The sequence below is a fragment of the Hemicordylus capensis genome, chromosome 5 (genome assembly GCF_027244095.1).
Source record: "Hemicordylus capensis ecotype Gifberg chromosome 5, rHemCap1.1.pri, whole genome shotgun sequence".
NCBI classification, from domain to species: Eukaryota; Metazoa; Chordata; class Lepidosauria; order Squamata; family Cordylidae; genus Hemicordylus; species Hemicordylus capensis.
This window is the reverse complement of record NC_069661.1, coordinates 245260390-245286424: the sequence shown is the minus strand read 5'-3', so window position 1 is coordinate 245286424 and position 26035 is coordinate 245260390. Positions and strand designations below refer to the sequence as shown.

Below are 26035 nucleotides of genomic sequence, written 5' to 3'. Positions count from 1 at the left end.
GTAAGAGAGAGATAACATTTCATTTGCTTCTCGATATATGCATACCTCCTTTCTATACAGCCATTGGCATGAGTAGTAGAACCTATTTTAGGCTGTGTGGACTGTGGTAATGGAAAAAGTAAAAGCTAAAGTGTGCCATCGAATCGATGTCGATTCCTGGTGACCACAGAGCCCTGTTGTTGTCTTTGGTAGAATACAGGAGGGATTTACCATTGCCTCTTCCTGCACAGTATGAGATGATGCCTTTCAGCATCTTCCTATATCACTGATACCCATAGTCTGGGAAACATACCAGCAGGGATTCTAACTGGCAATCTCTGGTTTGCTAGTCAAGTCATTTCCCCGCTGCGCCATTAGGTGGCTGTTCATGGGAAAAATACAGATATGGTATAATCCAACCAGTGATGAATCAGTGGTGTTCACCTGCCATCATGTGCAGATCTGGTGCAAGAATACATGCTCTGCTAACAGGGCAAAAAGACACCTTTAAAAGTGGTGATTCCCTTATATTGAGCAGGAGGAAAGCAACTGTTCCTGTGTGGCCCAGCACGGTCTCTCTCCAGTGGCTGTTTGCTGATGTTCCGCCTTGTGCCCTGTTTTGGGCTCTTCCAGGGCCTCTACCAAAGAAGAGATGCCAAAGTGCCACAGACCTTAAACAGTTCCGAGTGCAGATATGGCTAATCATGGCCAGATCTAGCTTCTCAAGAAAGAGGGGCACCTGGCACACCAGACAAAGCTGTGCAAAGGTACGCCTGGCCGCCACCTCCACCTGAACGCACAGCCAGTTACAGCAGTGACCACGGCACAGCTGCTCTTTCAAGGGGAGTGCAAAGGTTGGTCAAAACCAGTCAGATGTTATTGGCTACGACTCCCAACATCCCCAGCTGAAATGGCCTTTGGCTGGGGATTATGGGAGTTGTAGTCAACGTCTGAGAATCCCCATTACAGGGAACACTGGTCAAAAGCCCCTCGGCTTGACTGGCTCTCTTACTGGCCAATAGCACCTCCATCTTGTCTCAATTCAACCTCAGTCTACTATAATATACAACTATTTATTACTATGATAATAATATAGAAGGAGGTGGGACAGAAGTGATCTAGAAGAAGAAAGGGAAATAAACGATAGCTTAGTTTATGTTTTCCTGTCAAAATTAAGGAGTAATATATTACCGCTTGCAAAAATAGAAATAAAAAAAGGGTTGGATTAACCATTATGCAAAGTATGCTGTAGTGTAGCATTGTCCCAGCCATATGGTAAACCTTTGGGTGAGATTTAAAGCAGCTGTGGATAAAACTATCATCCGCTAGGCACCAGCTGCTTCTGATCCTCACAGAAGCATCTTAGCACAGGCCATTCAGCAGTGGTAATCCTCTTCTTTCGATGCAACAAGCATTGATACAGCTCCCCTACAGATTTCTAGGCGAGAACCCAGTGCAAAACAGGAAAAAGAGTCACTGATGCAAAACCTTGCTTAAGAAATTCAACACGGTGCAGCAAGTAAACATTGTACAGAAACAGAGTTTCCCTTGCACTCACAAAAAATCCATGCAAACGTTTTGTTGCTGATTGATAAGACCCAAGATCCTAGGAGATTGCTGCAATTGTTAGAGAAGGATTGAAAATGGGATGGCCCCTGCTCAGATGAGGCTCTGACTGAGCACTGGAACCCCTTCATGCCCACTGTATTTTATATTGTTACTACGAAAATGCCCCTTCTTACAGCAACTGAGTGGGCGGTGTAGAGCAGGGCTGCTCAGCTTCAGCCTTCCAGCTGTTGTTGGCCTACAACTCCGATCATCCCTGATTATTGCCCACCGTGGCTGGAGATTATGGGCGTTGTAGTCCAACAACAGGTGGAGGGTCAAAGTTGCGCAATCAAGATGTAGAGAGAGGGCACGCATATTATATTGCAAAGACTTGTGTGCCTGTGCACACATGAGGAGGTCGTGTAGCGCCTGACTATCTATCCACTGTGTCTGTGAAGACGGGCAGGTGTTGTCATCATCAGGAAAGTGTCTGCAGCTCAGTGGCAATCAATGGTGAAACTGCTGCCGACTGCTGTATGGTGATCAGAGGGAAAGAGGAATGCCCACCTTTACTGTTAGGCACCCATAGGGAGCAGTGCAACAGCCAGAATTCTGGAGGTGGCTGGAGGAAGGTCAATGCGCCACCATGGTAAAGGTAAAGTGTGCCATCAAGTTGATGTTGACTCCTGGTGCTCACAGAGCCCTGTGGTTGTCTTTTGGTAGAATACAGGAGGGGTTTACCGTTGCCTCCTCTCGCGCAGTATGAGATGATGCCTTTCAGCATCTTCCTATATCGCTGCTGCCAATGTTTCCCATAGTCTGGTAAACATACCAGCGGGGATTTGAACCGGCAACCTTCGGCTTGCATTTCCCCGCTGCGCCACTTAAGGTGACTCCAGCTGCCACTATATTTCCTGCAGTCTGCCTTGCCACCTCCAACACCCTGAAAGGGCAATCTAAGGATCTCTGGCAAGTACGCTACCAAGCAAATTCCTAAGAGAGCCTCCTCTCCATGCTCTTCTAAAGATCTCGAAGGTAGCTGGGAGGCTTTGAGCAGGTTAAAGAGCCCCCACTTTCAGTTGAGCAGCAAGGATAGAATACTTCACTGCTTCTACAGCCCTGGCTCCTCTAAATTTCAAATTCCCAAAATGGGTTTATACCCACTGATGCTGCTCCCAGATTGTGTTCATCAGCTGAGCTTCTGCCCTGCCTAGAAACCTCTGACAGACACTCTGAGTGGTCTGGGACTTCAGGTTTTTCCTCTCTTGAAAACCTGCTTGGTATCTCTCAACATACTCTGGGTTATGTTGAGAGATGGGTATGTTAGCATATTAACATACATTAGTAAACTGTTACCTGGCATGCTGTCTATCTGTTTCCTTGGAACTTGCCAGCTTTGCTTCAAATGGGCATATTTAGAACTCACATATGCCCTGAGCCATTTCTGGAAGGGTGGTATAGAAACTGAATGAATAAATGAATGGATGGATGAATGAATGAATGAATAAATAAATAAATCTATAATAATAACAACAATATTGATAATAAAATTCAGCCATCCTAGGTCCTTGAGAAGGACTCAATGTCTGGATAAAACAAACCAGTCAATAACAGCAGCCTTACTGTGTAAACAAGGAAGAAGAAGAAGAAGAAGAAGAAGAAGAAGAAGAAGAAGAAGAAGAAGAAGAAGAAGAAGAAGAAGAAGAAGAAGAAGAAGTAGAAGAAGAAGAAGAAGAAGAAGAAATATTATGGGACTTCCGACTACAAACAGACAAACATCTGCCACACAATACACCAGATAAAACCGTAGTCGAGAAGAAAGAAAAACAAGTCAAAATAATCAACACAGCAATACCAGGGGATAGCAGAATAGAAGAAAAAGAAATAGAAAAAATCACCAAATACAAAGATCTACAAATTGAAATTGAAAGGCTATGGCAGAAAAAGACCCAAATAATCCCAGTGGTAATTGGCGCCCTGGGTGCAGTTCCAAAAGACCTTGAAGAGCACCTCAACACCATAGGGGCCACAGAAATCACCATCAGCCAATTACAAAAAGCAGCTTTACTGGGAACAGCCTATATTCTGCGACGATATCTATAACAGCAGCAACAACATTGACAATAAAATTCTGGCACCCCAGGTCCTTGGGAAGGACTCGATGTCTGGATAAAACAAACCAGTCAATAACACCTGTCTGACTGTGTAAACAAGAAATAATAATAGAGTTAGAAAAATCCTCAAGTCCAAACTCAATGGCGGGAACACCATACAAGCCATAAACACCTGGGCTATACCTGTTATCAGATACACTGCAGGAATAATAGACTGGACCCAGGCAGAGCTAGAGACGCTAGATCATAAGACCAGGAAAATCATGACCATCAATCATGCTCTGCACCCCTGCAGTGATGTCAATAGGCTATACCTCCCTCGCAGCTCAGGTGGAAGAGGAATGCTGCAAGTCCATCAAACAGTAGAGGAAGAGAAAAGAGGCCTTGAAGAATATATCAAGGACAGTGAAGAAGATGCACTTCAAATGGTCAATAATGCGAAACTATTCAACACCAATGAAAGAAAGCAGGCCTACAAGAAAGAACAAGTCAAGAACCGAGCAGAAAAATGGAAAAATAAGCCACTGCATGGTCAATATTTGCACAATATAACTGGAAAATCAGACATCACCAAGACCTGGCAATGGCTTAAGAATGGCAACTTGAAGAAAGAAACAGAGGGTTTAATACTGGCTGCACAAGAACAGGCACTAAGAACAAATGCAATAAGAGCAAAAGTCGAAAAATCCACCACAAACAGCAAGTGCCACCTTCGTAAAGAAGCAGATGAAACTGTGGACCACCTAATCAGCTGTTGTCAAAAGATCGCACAGACTGACTACAAACAAAGGCATGACAAAGTAGCAGGGATGATACACTGGAACATCTGCAAAAAATACAAGCTACCTGTAGCCAAACATTGGTGGGACCATAAAATTGAAAAAGTTGAAGAAAATGAAGATGTAAAAATATTATGGGACTTCCGACTACAAACAGACAAACATCTGCCACACAATATACCAGATATAACTGTAGTCGAGAAGAAAGAAAAACAAGTCAAAATAATCGACATAGCAATACCAGGGGATAGCAGAATAGAAGAAAAAGAAATAGAAAAAATCACAAAATACAGAGATCTACATATTGAAATTGAAAGGCTGTGGCAGAAAAAGACCCAAATAATCCCAGTGGTAATTGGCGCCCTGGGTGCAGTTCCAAAAGACCTTGAAGAGCACCTCAACACCATAGGGGCCACAGAAATCACCATCAGCCAATTACAAAAAGCAGCTTTACTGGGAACAGCCTATATTCTGCGACGATATCTATAACAACAGCAACAACACTGACAATAAAATTCAGCCATCCCAGGTCCTTGGGAAGGACTCGATGTCTGGATAAAACAAACCAGTTAATAACACCTGTCTGACTGTGTAAATAAATAAATAAATAAATAAATAATATTTATACTAATCCAAAAAATCGTAGCCACATTAGTGTTTGCTTCCTGGCTCCTCTGGCAATTCAGCCAATGGTCAGGGAGTACTCACCAAATGATGTGGAAATGATATCCTGCACTTTTCTCAGTAAAATTAGTAGCTGACATACAGAGAAAGGTAGTAACATGCAATGAGGAGAGCAGTGAGGGCAGTGCAAAGAGGGGAGCATTCTAATAGCACTTCCCAGCTAATTGCAGCACTGCAATGGGGAAGGGGCATTTTTTGGTGACCTCCCATTCCCTAGGAAACTGTGCAGCTCCCAGGCACATATTTCCGGGTGGCACAGAGTACTTTCTGGAGAAGGGGAGGGCATCATAAATTACTGCTTCGCCACTGCACCAGTCCAATTTAGTTGTGAAGTGCTGTTAGTCTTCTGCTTTTGCTCCACCGGTGCTTCCTTGCTCTGTATGTCAGCCAGTCATTGTTAAAATTCATCATGTTCTTGGTAGGGGTGTGCACGGAACCAGCTGGTCCAGTTCGGTTCAGGTCCAGATTGGACCCGAACATTACCGGGCCAGTTCGGTCTGGTACCCCCTCAACCCCCCCATTCGGTTTAGTCGGGTATATATTTTTACTTACCTTTACCTCCCTTTATGCTGCCACCGTCTGTTCGGCTGGCTCTTTGGCCCATTTGGGCCTTTCCCCTCCAATGTGGCAGCCATTTTGGAGGCCGCCACACCTGCACAATTGGCCTCTGCGTGCCCCGGGCCAAACAGCTGGTGGTGGCATAAAGGGAGGCCAGCAGGGGGAGGAGGAACTCTTGCAGACCCCCCGCCGCCACCTCCAACAACTCTTTCAAAGGGGGTAAGTTAAAAAATATATTATTATTTATTTATTTTAATTGTTCACGAACCCCGCCGGGGGGTTTTCGGTCCGGGGTCAGACTGCACACATTTGACATCGAACCTGTTTGCACATCACTAGTTCTTGGTACCTTTTTCATAATTTATAGACAGTATGTGTCCTAAAATGGCATGCACACAGTGGGAAAGAAAGAGTAAGATAGAAAATCACATATGGATAAGCAAAAGAAAACAAGAAAGTGTGTGTGTGTGGGTATATCTTATCTGAAGGTGGGGAACATTCTCCTCCTTAAGAGTGTGTGTGTGTGTGTGTGTGTGTGTGTGTGTGTGTGTGTGTGTGAAAACTCCAGCCTTTGCCTTGTTGATGAAAAAGACGTGCAGTCTCTTTCTGTCACATGGGTCAAAACCCCTGGAGATAAAAGTCATTTTTAATGTCATTAAAAAATAAACCACTGTCTCAGCTTAATACGACAAAGGAACAAATTAGAAGCTTAATTGCAGATTATGGGTTTATAGAACATTATATATGTTAGAGATAGTATTCTTCTCTGCTTGCACACACAGAAGTTGAAAAAGAATTGATGCATGGGTAAAACATTAAGAAACTGCCATGATTTTAGTGATCACTGGAGATCACAGTCATAATGGAGCAACAGCAAGAGAGAGAGCATGCCCTCACCTCTTGCCTGTGGGCTTCCCAGAGGCCTCTCGTGGGCCACTGTGTGAAACAGGATGCTGGACTAGATAGGCCTTGGGCCTGATCCAGCAGGGTTGTTCTTATGTTCTAATGGTACTTTTCACAATTATTCTAAATATTCTTCAAATTGTTCTGCATAGGTTTGCTGCTAGAGAAGACAGTCAACAGTCTTCTACTACTCAATGAGCCAGTTCAGATGTCATATGGAACCATGGTTAAACCTTGGTTCCATGCAGCATATCTGAAACTTAGGATCAAAGGTTCCCCTCCAACCTTGCCTGCCTGTGAGTTGGAAGAATTCTACTTCCAACTGTGGTTCCAAAAAAACCAAGATCAGTCATGAAGTCTGAACTGACCAATCTTGGTTTATTCTAACCAAATTGCATGGAATAATCCAAGATCTGAAACCAACAGCAGACCGTGGATTCAGATCTTTGTTTATTTCAAGCAATTTGATTAGAATAAATTAAGATCAGTCAGTTCAAATGTCATGACTATCTTGGTTAGTTGGAGTTGAATTGGAAGTTGTGCAGGGGAGGGAAGGAAGCAATGTGCACTCCTGAGAGACACTGTGGCTTAGAGCCATGATACAAAACCAAACTTTAACCACAGTTCTGTGACACATCTGAACCAGCTCCTTGCACCATCAGTCACAGCTTCCTCTACATATAACAACCATTGGAAAGACACTGCAAAGAGATGCTGCAGAGAAAACCTGCGTATTTTGCAACACATGCAGATGTAAACAGGACAGATTCATAAGCAAAACTTGTTCCTAATCTTAAAGCTTACATAACCACCCAGCTGTACAATCATTATTAAATGAAATTAAAGACCAAGATTGATGGCTAGCTGGCTGGCTGGCATAAAAGGATCCCCATTATCAACTCCAAAACAGCATTCCCTTCTCAGAATAGATTGATGTCTCAAATTAGGAGACCATGAGTAAATGTGAAGGTTACACATGTGTTGCTGCTTCTAAAAAGGGAGTGGCACCTATAGATCTGTATGAGATCACACACAAGTGGTACCACATTTATTTAATTTATTTATTTATTGTTACATTTATATACCGTCTTTCATTAAAACAATCCCAAGGTGGTTTACAGCAAAAATTTAAACACAAGATGGTAAAAAAGACACAATTAAAATATTAAGTGTATTACCCATTACTTTATGAGGCCATCCCCATCAATAACCAATTGATTTCCCATGATAGCTGAATCAAATACTGAACTAATTTCTCAGCTATAATGAACTGAGGCAGGTACAACAATCATGTGCCCACTGGCACCTATACATTACACCCAATACGTGCTTTGCATAGCCAACAGATAACCTAGTCAACAGGTAAGCCAAATTTTGAAATTAAAATAAAGCCAACATACAAGTTTTCAACTTTCAACAACCATAATCTTTCATTTTTAAAAAGAATTTCAGAAACCATGCTGGAATGTAGCTATTCAATCAGGACAAAATCTCGGAAAAATTCACAATCTGTTGCAAGTTCTCTAGATGAAGGACAGTCTTGTAATCAAATACAGAATGGAGGCCTATCACCTGGTCATTTCTGTCACCATTTTAAACCAGCTTGATTGGGTTTTTCAAATACCCTGATGGGTATTTTCATTGCTAGACAAGGGGTGGTATTCCACATAAATAGGAAGTTTTAAAAAGCTGGATTTTCTCCACTTAGCAAGGCGGCATCCCTCTTGGAGACTTTCTCACTAGGTGCAAATTAAGTTTTTATTTCATGCATGAAAGCAGCAAATCACTCCATTTTATAAAAGGCTTACCTGTTGAGGTTCCCAGCTTAACCACTCACTCTTAACCACTCCACCACTCTTGTTCTTTATATCCGCTGACTCTGAAGAGGAAGCAGAAGGAAGTGATGTCAGGGCTGAATTGTCACTCACAAGTCAAATTATCTCAAAGCATCTTACAAATGTTTAATTTTATAAAAGTATATTCTGCATTTCCCCTCCAGCAGCTGGTGCCTCAAATGGTCACAGACACATACGGTAGGCGCCTTCTAGAGAGAAGGTGGCTTAATGAGGCTGCTGTGAGGGAATAAGTATGGGTGCCCAAGGATGACACAGCCCACGTTTCTCTTTCTTTTCCCCATCCCCATCTGAGTTCTGAACAAAAAATATGAAGGTTTTTTTTTAAAAAATACTATGAACTGGGCCGATCTGGTACTCCTTCGAAACCACCACCACCCCATTTGGTTCAGGTTCAGGGGGTTCGCAGACCGCAAATGTTTTTATTTATTTATTTATTTAACCTTCTACTCTCCTCGGGAGTTCTGCCGGGCGGAGGGGGAACCTCCACGGACACACACACATACACCCCGCTGGCCTTCTAAATCACCCCCTTGCCCCATTTCAGACACTCTTTGGCTGGTTTTCGGCATTCACACGGCAGCCGGCAGCCATGTTGGGGGCTGGGCACCTGCACACATGGCCTCTGTGTGGCCTGGGCCATGCAGAGGCCATGTGTGAAGGTGCACAGGCCCCAACATGGCTGCTGGGCAGCCGGGTGAAGGCCGAAAACTGGCCAAAGAGTGTCTGAAATGGGGCAAGTGGGTGATTTAGAAGGCCGGCGGGGGGGGGGGGAGGGGAACCTTCACCGGCACACATACACACCCCGCTGCCTCCAGGAACTCTCCTGAGGTTAATTGTGTTTTTAACATTTGCTGTCCGCAAACCCCCCAATTTCAGTGGAGGTTTGGTCCAGGTCCGGACCGAACTGGGGGGGGGGTTGGTTCAAGGGTCAAACCATCAAACCCCCAAACCAAAACCTCGAACCCCAGAACCTGTTTGCACATCCCTTTGTGAAAGCCCTTCAGATATTTGAAGATGACTATCATCTCTCCCCTCAGACTTCTCTTCTCCAGACTGAATGTACTCAACTTCTTCAACCATTCTTCACAGGACTTGGTTTCCAGACCCCTCACCATCTTCATTGCTCTCTTCTGAACCCATTCCAACTTATCAATCGCCTTCTTAAAATGCTGAGCTTAACCAAATATGAGAGAAGAGAGTTTGAAAAGAAACATTGGGTCTATCCCTCAAACATGCTGTAGTATTCTATCTAGCAATCTTTTGTGTTTTGTTAATCAGAAGTTTTTCCCTGTGGGGATCCTGTAGAGAGTTCGGGGGGTGTAGTCAGAAAGAAAAGGGAGGGGAAAGGATAAGGAGAAACAGGGAGTTGTTTCTAAATAAAGCTTAGGTAAACCAAAATAAGATTGCTTTGCATTTACGAGGGAAGTTGCTATAAAACATGCATAAACTAGTGGTGGATATTCCAGGAAAACTGTTAACTACCTTCAACAGTTTCTGGGGAGGCAAACTGAAAACATAAACAGAGATGGACAAAGACACCCTATGTCACATGGCACTTTGACTAGCTGGGTTTGGTGGGTTTTTTTAATGCTTTCCCTCCTCCTCAAGAACTCTGAGGATGAGACTGAAACCACCAAAGAGTTAAACCCAAAGCCATTTATACCAGAAACTGTGCACTATTTTTTCCTGGATGAACAATTGAGACTTTCTTTACACTTCGCTTGTAGGCACATCATGAGTTTTGCGGATGACAGTGTGAAAGTAGCAGTTTCTTTTCAACAGTTTCACGCTTTCATAAACAAAGACGAAATACACCCCCCTTTCTTTTTTTCCCTTTTTCAAAAGAGCTTTTTTTTCTAATGCATTGTTGCCATTTCTGACATTGTGTATCATGTATTTTCTTCTTTTTATGAAATAGAAGCTATATTCAAATTAAGAAAAAGGCAATGATAGTGTTATGTTTCCTTGGATAGTCTTATGTTTCCTTTTCAAAAATTGTTCATGCTTTGGACTTGTTTTCAGGGAAAGAGAGACTCATCTTGTTTCAATGCCATCTTTCCCATGTTTATGATCTTGGCTAATGCTTGCTTTGTCCCATGTCTATGAATGGCTCTGTGTTCAGAGACTGTTGCAATAAGTGTTTAGGGGTGGGTGGGTAAAGCACTCACTAGCATATGGAAGACCTTATACCTAATATAGCAGAGGCTAGTCTTTTAGAAATTCTTTTAAATATTTATTGTATCTTGCTTCCTAACTGGGATTTTTCCTGGTCTCCAGTCACAAATCAGATCCACACATTCTCAGACTCTGAAAGGCTACCATAGCAGCCAACTTTGCCATATAATTCACTGCTCCCAATTCCATTCAGCATTTCCCTAACATTTTCTGGCCCCTCATTCAGCTTTCCCCTATCATTTCATCCAGCTTTTCCTTATCATTCACTGGGCCCCATTTCATCCATCTTCTTCATTAGAAGATGACGTACGTCACTACTTAAGTCTTAAGAGAATAGAATCCCTCTAAACAATTGGCAACACTCCTTTTAAAATGCTAATATCAAAAGATTACATAAGCCTCTTTTGATACTGCCACCAGCCAGATAGAGTGCATGGGATTATTCTATGCCACCCCAAACCTACACCTTTCCTCAGTTTTGAGATACTGGATTTTGGTAGGTCATCTTAACGTCTCATTACAAATTTCTATTCCCTCAAAATATCACAATTCGCTTGGGAGGTTGAACCAAACAAAATTTCCAACCAAGTCAAATTATTTATGCCAAACAAATTGTTACATTTTTGCATACAAGTTTGCACTGTGCCAGTTTTCTGTAGAAATAAAGAGGGTGTGGCAGAACGAGATTATTATTTACTTGCAAAATGCTCACCCCATAATGGTCATTTTTGGAATCTGCAGGATGCCCCAGCTTACCATTCATAGTTCAGAATTGTCAAGCATGCAAATAAAGGAGAAGGCTTCAACATTCAACAGGCATATGGATAAAGGTGATCCGGTTGACATCGTATACTTGGACTCAGAGGCGTATCTAGGGAAAATAGCGCCTAGGGCAAACACTGAAATTGCGCCCCCTGTCCAAACATCTGACACCCATCTTTGAGATAACTTTACCATAATATCAGCTGAAAAATACAAGTCAGGCTCGTTAATCTTTTAATCTTTCAAAAACTATTTTAGCAGTGGACTTAGCCAGACCAAAAAATGCTGGAAAACTACAAATTTCAGTATGCTGGGGCTCATGAAATACCCAAATACTATGTGGAGGTGTACTTGGAAAACTAAACAGACGTGCCTGTCTAATTCTCTACTATGTATTGTAGCATCACCATTACATAAGTTTTAAAAATAAATGGAGAATTTGACTTTTCCCAGATACTCTGAAAATAATTAAAGGATATGCAGAGTAAAATGTGTCACTGCTTGGAATATATTCTAGTATTTCAGAAAGACAGTTAAAATGAGAGAAAGAGAGCAAGAAACTCCCAGTGGGTTTTAATATTAACGATTTCACACTGATTCAAAGACAAATTCACCATTAATAGCCATATTAGCAAGACATCACATTTAACTCACTTATTACAAGAAGCAAAGTAAGAGCAAATGAATACAATCCTAGCTCATAAGCATCAGCTCAGTATTCACAAGCCCTGATTCTCTGTACATAGTGCCAATCTGAATATGTGTACAGTGACATACATACATACATACATACATACATATATACATACATACATACATATATATATATATATATATATATATATATATATATATATATATATCTGTAGCCCCTTCGGGGGGCTTCCTAAAGGCTGGGGTTTTTTTTTTTTGGTTTTTTTTGCAAAGGTTCCTCCTCCCCCCACTGGCCTCTAGGGCCTCGCAGGGACCATTTGAGCATGTGCAGAGGCCATTTTTAAAAATCTTTTTTTAAAAAAAATGGCCACTGAAAACAAAATGGCCACCACGCATGCTCAAATGGCCTCTGCAAGGCCTGGCATGACCTAGGGCCTCACAGAGGCCATTTGAGCATGCACGGTGGCCATTCTGTTTTTGGCAGCCATTTTTTTAAAAAAAAATAATTTTACAAAATGGCGCCCCCCTTCAAGTGGCACCCAGGGCACGTGCCCTGCCTGCCCTACCCCTAGATACGCCCCTGCTTGGACTTCCAAAAAGATTTTGATAAAGTTTCCCACCAAAAGCTCTTGAGTAAACTTAGCAGTCATGGAATAAGGGGACAGGTTCATATGTGGATCGGTAACTGGTAGAAGGACAGGAAACAGAGGATAGGAATAAATGGACAGTTTTCACAATGGAGGGAGGTAGGAAGTGGGGTTCACCAGGGATTGGTACTGGGACCAGTACTCTTTAACTTGTTCAAACTATCTAGAAGTTGGGGTGACCAGCAAAGTGACCAAATTTGCAGATGACACTAAATTATTTAGGGTAGTTGCCAGATTTGGCTTAAAATAAGCCAAATTCTGGGTTACAGCCCATTTGACCCATGTGTATACCCCTTGGGTTCTGGTATCTCTCCAAATTGGGGGAGTGGGTGACAAAATGGCAAACGCGGTTCAATGTAAGCAAGTGTAAAGTGATGCACATTGGAGCAGAAAAACCCCAACTTCACATATACGGCATGCTGATGGGATCTGAGTTGTCGGTGACTGACTAGGAGAGAGATCTTGGGGTCATAATGAACAGCTCATTGAAAGTGTTGACTCAGTTCACGGCAACTGTGGAAAATGCTAATTCTATGCTAGGAATAATTAGGAAGGGGATTGAAAGCAAAAATGCTAATATTATAATGCCCTTATACAAATCTATGGTGCAGCCACATCTGGATTATTATGTACAGTTTTGGTCACCATATCTTAAAAAGGATATTGTAGAACTGGAAAAGGTGCAGAAGAGGGCAACCAAGATGATCGGGGCCTGGAGCAGTTCCTAATGGGGCAAAGCTACAGCATCTGGGGCTCTTGACTTTGGAAAAGAGGAAACTAAGGGGAGACATGATCGAGGTGTATACAACTATACATGAAGTGGAGAGGGTGGACAGAGAGAAATTTCTCTCTCTCTCTCTCTCTCAACTCTAGAACCAGGGGTCACCCCATGAAATTGAAGCTCGGGAAATTTAGGACTGACAAGAGGAACTACTTTTTCACATAATTAATCTATGGAATTCTTTGCCATGGGATGGCTGCCAGCTTGGATGGCTTTAAAAGAGGCTTAGAGAAATTCATGGAGAACAGGTCTATCAATTGCTACCAGTCTGGTGGCTATGGGCCACCTCCAGCCTCAGAGACATGATGCCTCTTAAATCCAGTTGCAGGGGAGCAACAGCAGGAGAGAGGGCATGCACATACCTCTTGCCTGTGGGCTCCCCAGAAGCATCTGGCGGACAAGCGGGTGAAACAGGATGCTGGACTAGTTGGGCCTTGTGCCTGATCCAGCAGGGCTCTTCTTAGGGGAGAAGATTGGTGTATAAGCTACTGATGTCACAAGGGGCCTTGCTTCTGCATTGAAAATGCCTTTTGTTTATCACTCTTCTAGGGCATTATCTTCCAAATAGGGCATCACAAGCTCCCTATAGATAATCTATTATCTTCTCCTCCCTCTCATTTTGTCATGTTGCTTCTCTTCTCTGTCTGTCCCACTGAAGCAGCTGAGGATTCAAAAACTGGATAGACTCACTTGCAGATATCTGAACCGTTATTACAGAGATCTGAGTCTGCTCGGGAAGCTCAATGCTATCTCACATATGCCTACCTTATATTTGCCTGCCCTCTAGAGACAAGTTTGAATCACATCCCCCTCCATGAAGAAGCTCCACTTTATATGAATAGCTATTTATTTGCCATGAAGAGGTGCCAAACAGAACCAAAGAATTCCCTGAACCATGGAATTCCATTCTCTAACCCATGTTAAATCCAAAATCTGTGGTTTGTCTGATCGGAGACTGTCATTTTGAGAATTACTTATGAAATCTAAAGCAAGGAGTCTTGTATCTAAACAACAGATCAAAATTTTGGGAGTTTGATGCAACCATTTAGGCTGCTAAGACATTCATACTATCTTCATAGGTGTGCTGCATTTATTTTTCACCTAATAAGGAATAAATGAAAACCACTGGCCCATGGTAAGTTAAAAAGATATTGAACACTATTACTAGGAAATTATGGCAGAATTTCCTTGGAATCAAGAGTCTGGAATAAATGAACAGTGTGTTGTATTCTATCTAGCAGTCCTTTATGTTTTGTTGATTAGAGGTTTGTCCCAATGGTGATCCAGTAGAGATTGTGGAGGGTGGAGCCAGAAAGAAAAGAGAGGAAAGGAGGAGGAGGAAAAATTTAGTAGTTTCAGGAATAAGGTCTTAGCTAAACAAACATAGGATCACTTTGTATTTACGAGGGAAGCAGCTATCAAACACAGGCAGCCTTCAGACATAATGCCAAACTGGAGGCAAATGTGCCAGAGGTTCGTGTTTGTGGTCATCTGAATGCGTGAAACCGCAGTCTCATCACCCAACCGCGGGTCTGTTTTCAAATTTGAATTGAATTTGAACCTTTGGTTTGTACTGAGTTAAGCTCCTGAAACCTCAGGTTTGAAGGCCTCATCATGTTGTCCTAATTCTGCCGCTGCTGTAACCTGGGTTTCATGAGCATGCTCATCCTGCTACCATTGAGAGGCCAGCTCAGAGCAGCCCAGAAATGCATCAGTTCTAGGGTGGCCACAGTTCTTGCTGGCCGCCTCTCAGAGCTGATGTCCCATCCTCTGCCATCTCCGCACTCCTCCTGCTGTTGCCTGGCAACAGGGACGCCACATCCCTGGCCTCAATGCATTTAAAGGGGGAGAACCATATAGGAGAAAGCCTGCTTTCCACTGCATCTTATGATCCTTCTCTTGTCAATCTACACAAAAAGGATAGGACAAGACAGATGCAGCAAGAGAGGTCTGCAGCAATTCAGGACTGCAGAAATACTTGCACAACGACATAGAATCCTAATGACACCGGAAAAAGGGCAACTCTGTTGCTTCCCGGCAAAGGATACCACATCACTTAGCAGAAATACCAATGTGCTGACCCCATGCATAAACCTGTGGAAATCCCAGACATGGAAACCATCCTGTTGTCCATTCATACAAAGAAAGAGACAACACGTATTTCCACAAATCTGATGTCTATACATTTGCTTGGATTACGTAAACAAGCTGAAACACACACCTTGGTGCATTGCCTGGCATTCAGAATCTTTAATTGGAATCACCATACCAAACATTTTGATAGCTTCCATCCAGGGAAGGGAAGGGGAGGGGGCACACACACACACAAGGAACCCTTTCAGTAATAACACAACTGATCAAGTGTGGCTGCCCAACAAGGCATCCTTTCAAAGTGTGAAATGCACCCCTTGCATGTGCTGTCTGGTTGGGCAGCAGAGCATTGATTTCCCTGGGTGCCTGGACAGTCTTTGTATTTTAAGGATTCCCGTGGACAGTGCTGCTCCCTCCAACTGCATAGAGGGGTGCCCTCAACTCTCTCTCTCTCTGTGTACACAAATATTCAGCCTGCCCAACCTGCCCCCGCCCACCGCTTTGAGGTCCCCCAGCCTAGTGTGGAATCATGCATCCCAGCAAAGAAAAATATACCATGACCGGCATAAGCCAAAGCTTGAGTTAAAGGAAAGCTACTAGGCTGCTTCAGCGGTTCTATTCTACTTTTTGTACCAGTTTGTAGGGGAAGGTGTCCCCAGTTCCTCACCCTTGGGTGCAAGTATGCCATCTCGGCCATAACACATGAGCAGAACCTTCCAAAGAGAATCAGAGATGGGCTCGAGAGGGCAGTGTGACAACACCACATGCAATAGATATACTTTCCCTTCTCCCACAGACCACTCTATCATGAGTATGCCTGGCCATTGAGACATGCATGCGGGCTGTGGGGCTGTAGCTGCCCAGCATGGTTACTAGATCCATGCAAGCCACAGGGAAGGGTACCCCAGTAACACATTTCCCAGTCCCAGCGACTGCTACAAAGCAGGAGTCCAAGCGCCACATCCAAATGAGTCCCCCCCAACTCACCCCAGATTCAATTTGGATTTGATTTTATTCAGATTTGGATTTATTCAAACCACTTGTAAAGGTCATAGAAGCACCATATTTGGTTGGTGGGTAAGTCATTTTTAATGATAATTAATTTTTACTGATTTTGTATATTTCCACCATAGGAAATAATGGGGATTTGAAATTGCCCTATCTTAACACTAACATAGATCCCCAACTTTAATTTAAAAGGAAAAAAAAGCTAACTCTAGCCCTTGAAGAAGTGGAGTTATGGAGCAAAATGTGCAGTCACTATTTTTCAAGTGTTTGGATTCTTTGGTGTATAATAAACTTTCCTTATAATGAATCCCTATAAGGATTCATTGCACACCTTCATTTCTTCTGTTCATTTTGATGGTCATTGGACAGTGCCAACTGTCAACTGCCTTGTGCCAATGACACACACCCCACCTACTAGGCAGTGGGGTACTCAATTTATTTTTTAGGAATATTGAAGTGTCTATATTCTTTGGTGTCTAATAACTTTTCCTCATAATGAATCTTTATGAGGATTCATTAAACACTTTCATTTCTTCTGTTCATTTTGACTGGCATTGGACAGTGTCAACTGTCAACTGCATATGTCAACTACAACCCACCCACACACAACATACACACTGGGGTACTCAGTTTATTTTTTAGGAATTTTTGAAGTGTTCAGATTCTTTAGTGTCTTCATTACACTTTCATTTCTTCTGTTCATTTTGACCCCACTGCTTTGCGGGTGGGGATGAGGAATTAGTGGCATCCCATGTGCCAACTACCCACCAACCCACAAGGAATTTGGAGGTATTTAGACTCTTTGGTGTGTAATGAATCCTCATTGGGATTCATTCTGAGGAAAGGTTATTAGACACCAAAGAGTCTAAACACTTGAAAAAAATCCTAGAACATAAATTGAGTAGTACCCCACTACCTAGCGGGTGGGAGGGGGGTATAGTTGGCCCATGGCAGATGACAGTTGGCACTGTCCAAAGACAGTTGAAATGAATAGACGAAATGAAGGTGTGTAATGAATCCTCACAGGGATTCATTGAGGAAAAGTTATTATACACGAAAGAATCCAAACACTTGAAAAATAGTGACCACACATTTTGCTCCATAACTCCACTTCTACAAGGGCTAGAGCTTAGCTTTTTTTTTTTTTAAATGAAAGTTAGGAATCTGAGGAAATTGATAGGAGGAAACCAAATCTCGAATAGAGAAGTGCCATCAGCAGCAGCTGTGGGGGTGGGGGTGACTCCACCAGCCTTCCTCAGGAACATAGGAAGCTGCCATATACTGAGTCAAACCATTGGTCTATCTAGCTCAGCATTGTCTTCACAGACTGGTAGCGCTTCTCCAAGGTTGCAGGCAAGAATCTCTCTCAGCCCTATCTTGGAGAAGACAGGGAGGGAACTTGAAACCAGAGCGGCTCCATCCCCTGAGGGGAATATCTTCCAGTGCTTGAAGATCAAGTCTCCCATTCATATGCAACCAGGGCGGACCCTGCTTAGTTAAGGGGACAAGTCATGCTTGCTACCACAAGACCAGCTCTTGTCTCTAGAGTAGGCAGGCCCGGTTCTGGCCACTGTGCAGGTGTGGAGATCACTAAAATGGCTTCCACACATGCGCAGAGGACATTTGCGTGTTCACACCTGCACAGTGGTCTGAACTGGCCCTGCTTACCCTGGGGGAGGCCGGCAGGGGTGGAGGAGCCCCCCTTCCCTCCCCATGGCTGCTGCCACCAGCACTCATAAGTACTTTTTTACTCTCCTCTCACCTGCTCTGTCTTTAGGGAACCCCCCCCCCCCTTGCCCTTTATTGGTAAAGGGGAATCCTCACTGGATTCCCCTTTACCAGTAGAGCTCTGAGCCCTTTTGAGCTGGCTGATTTCGAGCTCGAACTGGGTCTGGCTCGATGATACACAAAACCGGATGGGGGCGTCTCGAATTTGGTTTGCATTCAAGCCGAACTGGCAAAACTGGTTTTGTGCAAATCCCTAACTGACACTTGATAATATATATATAACTCATTTAGTATTATAGGTGAAGAAATCCCTCAGCTGATAAAACTTGGAGTTGACTCGATTTGTTTTGAGTGTTTTGATTGTTTTGAGTTTCCTGCAGTTAATGCACACTGTGCCATTCCCACAGGTGAACTGCCCTATTGGCATATGGCCATCTAAAGTGCCACTGATAGGCCTGAGAGAGGTCTGCATATCACAATGTCATGTAAATTCATGTTCGGTTTGTGTGCAAACATGGGTTTATTTCTGTATCTAGGTATGCCTTTCAACACATACCAATATTTACTGATGATTTATTTTATCCCATGAGAGTAGGTATCATATGTAATCAGGATAATCATTCTATTTCTAGTCCCCCAGTCTTACAAGATGAAAGCAAGAGATGCCTACTCGTCGATTTTGCTTTATAGTAGTCCTGTTTTACCATCCATTTGGGATATCCCCTTTCCTGTAATTGTCCCTTCAGAACTCCTGCTTGTTTGTAAAAAAAACTGTTAATGAACTACTGTTTCTACATAACCTCAGGATCAATGAATATGGGAGGTTCCTTTTGAATAGCATAGGATGATAGCTGTCATATTTTAATAAGACGATACACCAGCAATGAAATATGCATTGCACTGCTCCAAAGACATACTCCAAATGAACTCTTTAAAGTGTAAAAGATATTAAAAGGTATTAAAATATCTTACAGATTTTTCCACAAAACAGGGAAGCTAAAACAAAACCGAACAACTGTCTGGATTTAACACACCATCCTTAGTGCTCCATTTAGCATGCCAGCTGAAGTCACTTGAATACAGAACCGGAGAACCAAAAGCAACAAACAGATAATCAAAAACACATGAGGGAGGAGAGAGCAGACCTTTTGCCAAGAAGATATTAAGTCTTTCAGTGACCGATGGATCTCATGGCTTCTTTCATCTCATCCTTAACATTAATATTAGGTTTCATTTGTTCTATGAACACTGCTTCCTTGGTCATGTTTTATTAAATTCCCTTCAGCAGCCAATATTGACACTTTGGAGGAGCTCAATAGACTAGGGAGTATAGGATTAATGAGGGAACAACCTAATGTTGATGGAACATCCCTGAGGGAACAGGGATGGTTATCATTTTTAGATACTGAAATCAAAATCTGTGGGGGCTACATAGAAACTAGGTGGTATAGGAAGCCCATGAAAAAGGAGATTTTAATGAATAGTAATTCAGCACATCCCAGAATTGTAAAGGAACAGATAATTAAGAATGTAATCCAAAGGGCTATAGGTATGTCCTCTAGTGAACACATTGTAACATCTAAGGAAAAGGCTGAAAGGTTATTGTTTATTATTATTATTATTATTATTATTATTATTATTAATTATTGATTCAGGGTTGATGAAGGGTTGATTCAGATTAATGGTTATAAACTTCCATTATGTAGGAGTAGGTGTGTAAATTTTGTGAAAGGATGTCTGGCTGTAAAAATACCTTTTGTAACAGATAGGTAAGCATGTCAGGTAGAAAAAACTTTTTGTGAAGGACCTCCATGTCTACTAAATAAAAAAATTGTATTCTACCCGGGTTTGGGAGCTGTGTGCTCCCAATTTTTGGTTGAGTATGGAAGCAAGATAGGAGGAAAACCTGGGGAGCTTTTCCTCCTACCTTCCTTCCACAATCACTTCTACCCAGGTTTTCCTCCTACCTTGTTTCTATACTCAGTGGAAAATTGGTAGCACACATAGTTCCTAAACCCAGGTAGAACACAGTTTTTGATTGTGTGAATGGCCTCATGGCTAATGTTGTTTGTATGTCACCTAAAACTTTAAAACAACATTTAGTTAAATCCCAGTTACATGATAATAGATATGAAGGGATTGTTCTGTCTGTGAGGAGGATGAGGGCTGGTGTAAGGTGAGGGGGGTTGTGTATAAAATTGAATGTGTGGAATGTGCAGCGTTCGATACTGGAGAAAAGGGAAGACCACTAATGAAAAGATATAAAGAACATCTGGCTGATATGCAGCATAATAAAAGTCGAACTAACCCGTGGGCGATACATATAAAAGAACACCACAATGGGAAAGGGACCAAGATAATGGTATCAATATTGACTGTTGAAGGGAATTTAATAAGACGAAAGATCAAGGAAGCAAGGTTCATAGAACAATTGAAACCTAATATTAATGTGAAGGATGAGATGGAAAAAAGTCATAATATACCTTGGTCACTGAAAGAGTTAATATCTTCTCCGCAAAAGATTAAGGATGTGCATGAATCGAGATTTGAAGCTGAACTGGTTCATCAGGCTGCTGTACAGCTTCAACTGGTGGAGGGCGGGGCGGGGCGGTGAGCGACACCTTTAAAAGTGAGGACAGCAAGTATTTACCTGCTCCTTTGCTACTCCATGCAGCTTCCTACTGCAGTGCCACACGTCCCACCCCCCAGCAGCCCACATGCACTGGCGGTGCTCCCCCCAGCAACTATCATGCAGCGGCGGCAGCATGCACATGGACACAGCGTGTGGTGAAGGCCATGTGCATGCGGCAGCTGCTGGTGGGGGTGCCACTGTTGCACGTGGACTGGGAGAGGGCATGCCACTGCAGCAGGAAGCTACGTGGAGCAGTCAAGGAGCCAGTAGGAATACATAAGAACATCTTTTCAGTTCTGGACAGAACAATTATGTCAGGTTGTGGATCACTATTGGAACCTACTTCAATGTATTTAGAAACATTTTAAAGACCATTTGTTCCAAATGTTCCCACATATTTGAGAGATACCACAGATTTCCTTAATTTTATAGGGAAACTTCAGCTGAGGCCTGAACCCTATTTGTTGGTCACTATAGATGTTATATCTCTTTACACCCACATCCCTCAAGATTAAGCACTGGACATTACAGAAAGAACATTGAATTAGATAACCTTTTTGGAGCCTCCAACTTCATTCTTGAAGGTACTGGCCAACATAGCCCTCAGATTTCTCTCTCTCGCTTTTCATTTTATGAACAAATGCTTCTGGCAGGTTTCAGGAGTGGCAATGGGCTGTAGATTCGCCCAGAATTAGCCAATCTCTATAAAGATTATTTCTAGCAGTCATTTATCCTCAGTAATAATCCATATGTCAGTTTTATTCAAGGATACAAAAGTTTTTTGGATGGTATTCTTTCTTGTCTGGGTGGGCTCAGAAGAGGAATTGTTGAGATTCAGACATTTTCTCAATACTATACATCCAACCATCAAATTTAAGTTATCTTATGGAAAGTATAAGATCAGTTTTTTGGATATATAAGTGGGGGGAACACAGAGGGCCTTCTCTCTGCAGATTTGTATAGGAAACCCACGGATGTCAACTCTATATTAAAATATGACAAACTTCAGATTACCTTTTCAATGCTTGAAATATATTAAAATAACTTACAGATCTTTTCCACAAAACATGTAAGCTAAAACAAAACTGAGCAAAGGTTTTGGTGTAATACACCATCCTTAGTGCTCCATTTAGCACGCCAGCTGAAGGCACTTAAATACAGAAGCTGAGAACTGAAAGCAGCAAACGGATAGTAGATAACACCTGAGATAGGAGAGAGCAGACCTTTTGTCTAGATTCATGTAGGGACTCGAAGCTGAACTGGTTTGTGGGACTGCTGAACTGATTCAACTGATGGAGAATGGGGCAGGAAGGGGCACCTTTTAAAAAAAAGTGAGGACAGCAGGTCCTTACCTGCTCTTCCGCTGCTCCACACAGCTTTCTGCTGCGTGGGCGTGTCACTATTTAAAATAATTAAAGCTCCCCCCTTGTCAGCTGGTTTAAAAACAATGTCTCATTTTAAATTTATTATTTTATGTATTTATTTATTTATTTGATTTCTATACCACCCTTCCAAAAATGGCTCAGGGCAGTTTACATTAAAAACAACACTAAAATCAATTAACTGTTAAAATCAAAAACTGTAAAAAAAAACACCCCATAAAACCATTATTGAAACAGTTTTTAAAACCCTGGAAAACCAGGCCAAACCTTTATGGTTTAAACAAAAGCTTAAAAACCCTGGAAGGCCAGGCCAGACAGATAGGTCTTAAGCGCTCTCCAGAAGGCCAATAATGAACTCAGATTACAGATTATTAGTGCCTGTTGCTCACTGTGGGTGAAATTATGGCAGGTATCAATATCCTGTCCTAGTTCTTGCACCTCCTTCAACACCCATTCCTGAAATACCTTGATGAAGGGATTATTTGATAGAGTGCTGAAGTTAGATTTACGTTTGAAAATAATGTTCTTCATCATGTTGTCTTGTGTACTGGCCTTGAAATCTTATTTTCTGAAATAATTGATGCAATTCAAGCATGCTATTAAATGTATTGTGTCTGGCTGTGGGCACAAAGGACAACCCTTTCACCAAAACTTTCAATTCTGTATCAGAATGGTAGCCTGATAAACTGATTGCCGTGTTGTTCTGGGAAACCTTCTCAATATTCCATCAAACTGCCTTTCTTCCCTTGGTCCCAATTATGGTCTGGCTTTTTAAAAAAGGCTTATGTTCCCTGTTGCTCATGACAGAAGTAGTGGATATAGCGGAGGGAGATGCAGGATCTGAATGTATCTCTGTGGTATCTGTAGAGTCATCTATTTCTAAACTAGTATTAAGAATAAGATCAAAGGATACAGATTCAGAATCTGATCTGGAGCCATTTTTGTAATTGTGATTATCCCTCCAGGAGTAAACCTTGTTATCCTCATAATATTTTAAGTCTCTTTGAAATTTACAGAGTTTGACTTCCTTGAGCTCTTTGTATGGTATTTGTAATTCCTTATCCAATGCTTGAGATTTCTCATAAAACAGCCTATCTCCTAATTTAGTGCTTAGGTCCAAATTATCTTAGAGAGCACCTTCTTCTGCATGATCCCCACCGCACATTAAGGTCATCTGAGGAGGTCCGTTTCCAGTTACCACCAACTCGTCTCTTGGTGACTCAGAGGCAGACCTTCTCTGTAGCTGCTCCTGGGCTATGGAATGCACTCCCAGCAGAAATCCATAATAGGAGTTCATTATTGTCTTTCAGGAAAGCCCTTAAAACCTATCTGTTTGGCCTGGCCTTCCAGGGTTTTTAACTGTATGAATGTTTAATTGTTTTTATTCTGTCGTAAACCGCCCTGAGCCATTTTTTGGAAGGGCTGTCTATCAATCGAAAATAAAATAAAATAAAATAAAATAAAAGAAATGAAATGAAATGAAATGAAATGAAATGGAAGAACTCCTGCTTCAGCATTGCAATTTCCTTGTTAATATGTTTGATTTCTAATTCAGAAGTCTCAATAAGTTTTTAAAAATCCAAAAAGAAAGATACAAGATCAAACTGGACTATCATGGTCTTTTAGAACTTTGAAAACATTATTACTGTTCCTTACAAGTGATACTAAAGACATATAATTACTACATCTTGATTCAATTTTAGGTAGGCCACCAGGAGCCTGCCTAACAACTTTGCAATGCCTGGACCAGTATGAACCAAATTGGGTACAGTTGTAGGGACACCTCAGTGGAATAGTTTGTGATGATTATTTTCAATTATATTTCTATACCGCCCCATCCAAAGGTTCTGGTGTACAAAAAATGTCATCCATCCCATTCAAGATGGCAGATGCATGAATGTTTGAGGTGTAACTGGGCTAATTTATGAACCACTTAACCGATTTGAACTAAATTTGCTACGACTGTAGGGACACCTCAATGGCATAGATTGTGATTATGTCATCCACCCCCAATTCAAGATGGTGGATGTGTGAATGTTTAAGGCTGAAGTGTGTTAACCTTTGAGGATGGTAATTATCAATTAAGATTATAGTAAAAGGAAAGTAGGCAGATTAGTTCTTACCGGAACAACTTGTTAAGCAATGTGCTAGTCACATTGAACTGTGGATATCATCTGCCTCTCATCACCATTAGGCGATTACTAAATTACTCCTGAATAGTTCTATTTAAATTAAGTAGTTCTTTAGAGCATTATTCTTCACAGTTCTCCAGTGATGACCCTCATCAATCCTAAATGCAACTTCGTGACTAATTGTTTGTTGGACCCGTGTAAAGCTTCAGCCAAAGCTGAATATTTTTCATAGTGCCAGGGAGACTGTGAAAAGACGACCATTTTCACTGTGCTGTGCTGCACTTCACTCAGTCCCAAGGGGATCCTTTAAGGGAAATTGAACCCTCTTGAACCCCCTGGACCATCTTGGAAGGCATGCACAGATTGCTGGGACTTATAGCTCATCCCAGCACTTGCCTCTTAGACCTCTTAAGAGAGGGCTCAGTCTCTCTTAAAGGCCTCCACCCACCAATGCAGTGCTGTGTGGAGGTCAGCACAGTGGAAAATGGCTCTCGCATGGAAGGTGTTCTGGCTCCTACTTGAAACTTAGTGATAATCACTGCTTTAGAGCAACTCATGGATAAAACTATTGAGTAGCTTAGTCTGGATATCAGTCTCAGTCTCTGCACAGTGGTTGCCACCAATATGGCCTGGGACTAGAATAGCCAAATTTCACTTAAAGCAAAATTTCAAGGTGAATTTGGAGATTCCTAATCAGAAGAAACATCCATGGAGTTCTGAGTGAAGGAGAGAGAGAGAGACTGTTTTAATAAGAAGGGTAAAATTTCTCAGAGGGGGTTGCACATTTCTAGACTAGATACATTTCCTTCCACTACTCTGTTTTTTTTAATGTGCCCCACAGAAGGAAGGGCCAATCTCCTTGTTGGTAAATCAACTCTGTCCCTTTGAATAGTAACAGAAGCAGCAGGAGCAGGCCCTGGCTCTGGCTTACTTAGATTGTGTTAATTATAGTGTTTTACTTTCTACATCTTTTATTGTTAAGTTGGCAAAGTGCTGTGGAGATCCCTTTGGGGATGTGAGGCACTATAGGAACACAAGCTATTATTATTAAATAAAAATCACCTGGAGTTTAAATTATACAATAGCCATCTGATTACATTTAGCACTCCAGGTGTAATAAAAAAATAATTGCAGGCAATATAAATTAAAGATGTGTTTACCCAAGTTCAAGAAAGTTCAGGTGCTTTGGAATAATCACAGAGGTGTCGGGAGAGACTTTTGATATGTTCATCAGTCAAGCTGTTTCAGTATAAATTGAATTTGAGCAGATGTGCAAGACAGAAGCTGAGGCCATCAAATGCATGGCAATTTGGAGAACCAGGCTCAAGTATGTCCACATGTAGAAAGAATTAGGGCAAAGGCAAAGCAATACCAAAGGATAAATGATGGAACATTTACACAACAAAAATCAATAACAAAACAAAATGGTAGGATTCATAGAAGTTTTTCACATAGGGCTTTTAAAGTCCATTAGCTCACATTTCCTCTGGAATGGAAGGTATGCATTCACATATTGGGCAGATTTACCCTGAAGTCCCTGCAAGCTATCAGGGAGCACTTCACACACAATTCAAGTTTTTCACCGCACATTAAAGTGCAGCCTGATTTATATCTGGGGTTAA

General features: G+C 42.0%; 1 protein-coding gene across 1 annotated transcript in view; it reads right to left on the bottom strand.

Annotated features, from left to right (window-relative positions):
• Nucleotides 1-26035, bottom strand: part of SOX5 (SRY-box transcription factor 5) — an 876032-nt gene that overhangs the window by 797153 nt on the left and 52844 nt on the right. The window contains exon 2 of the mRNA XM_053255253.1: nt 8374-8444. The gene's annotated coding sequence lies outside the window, so the exon portion shown is untranslated. The remainder of the gene's footprint in view (nt 1-8373; nt 8445-26035) is intronic.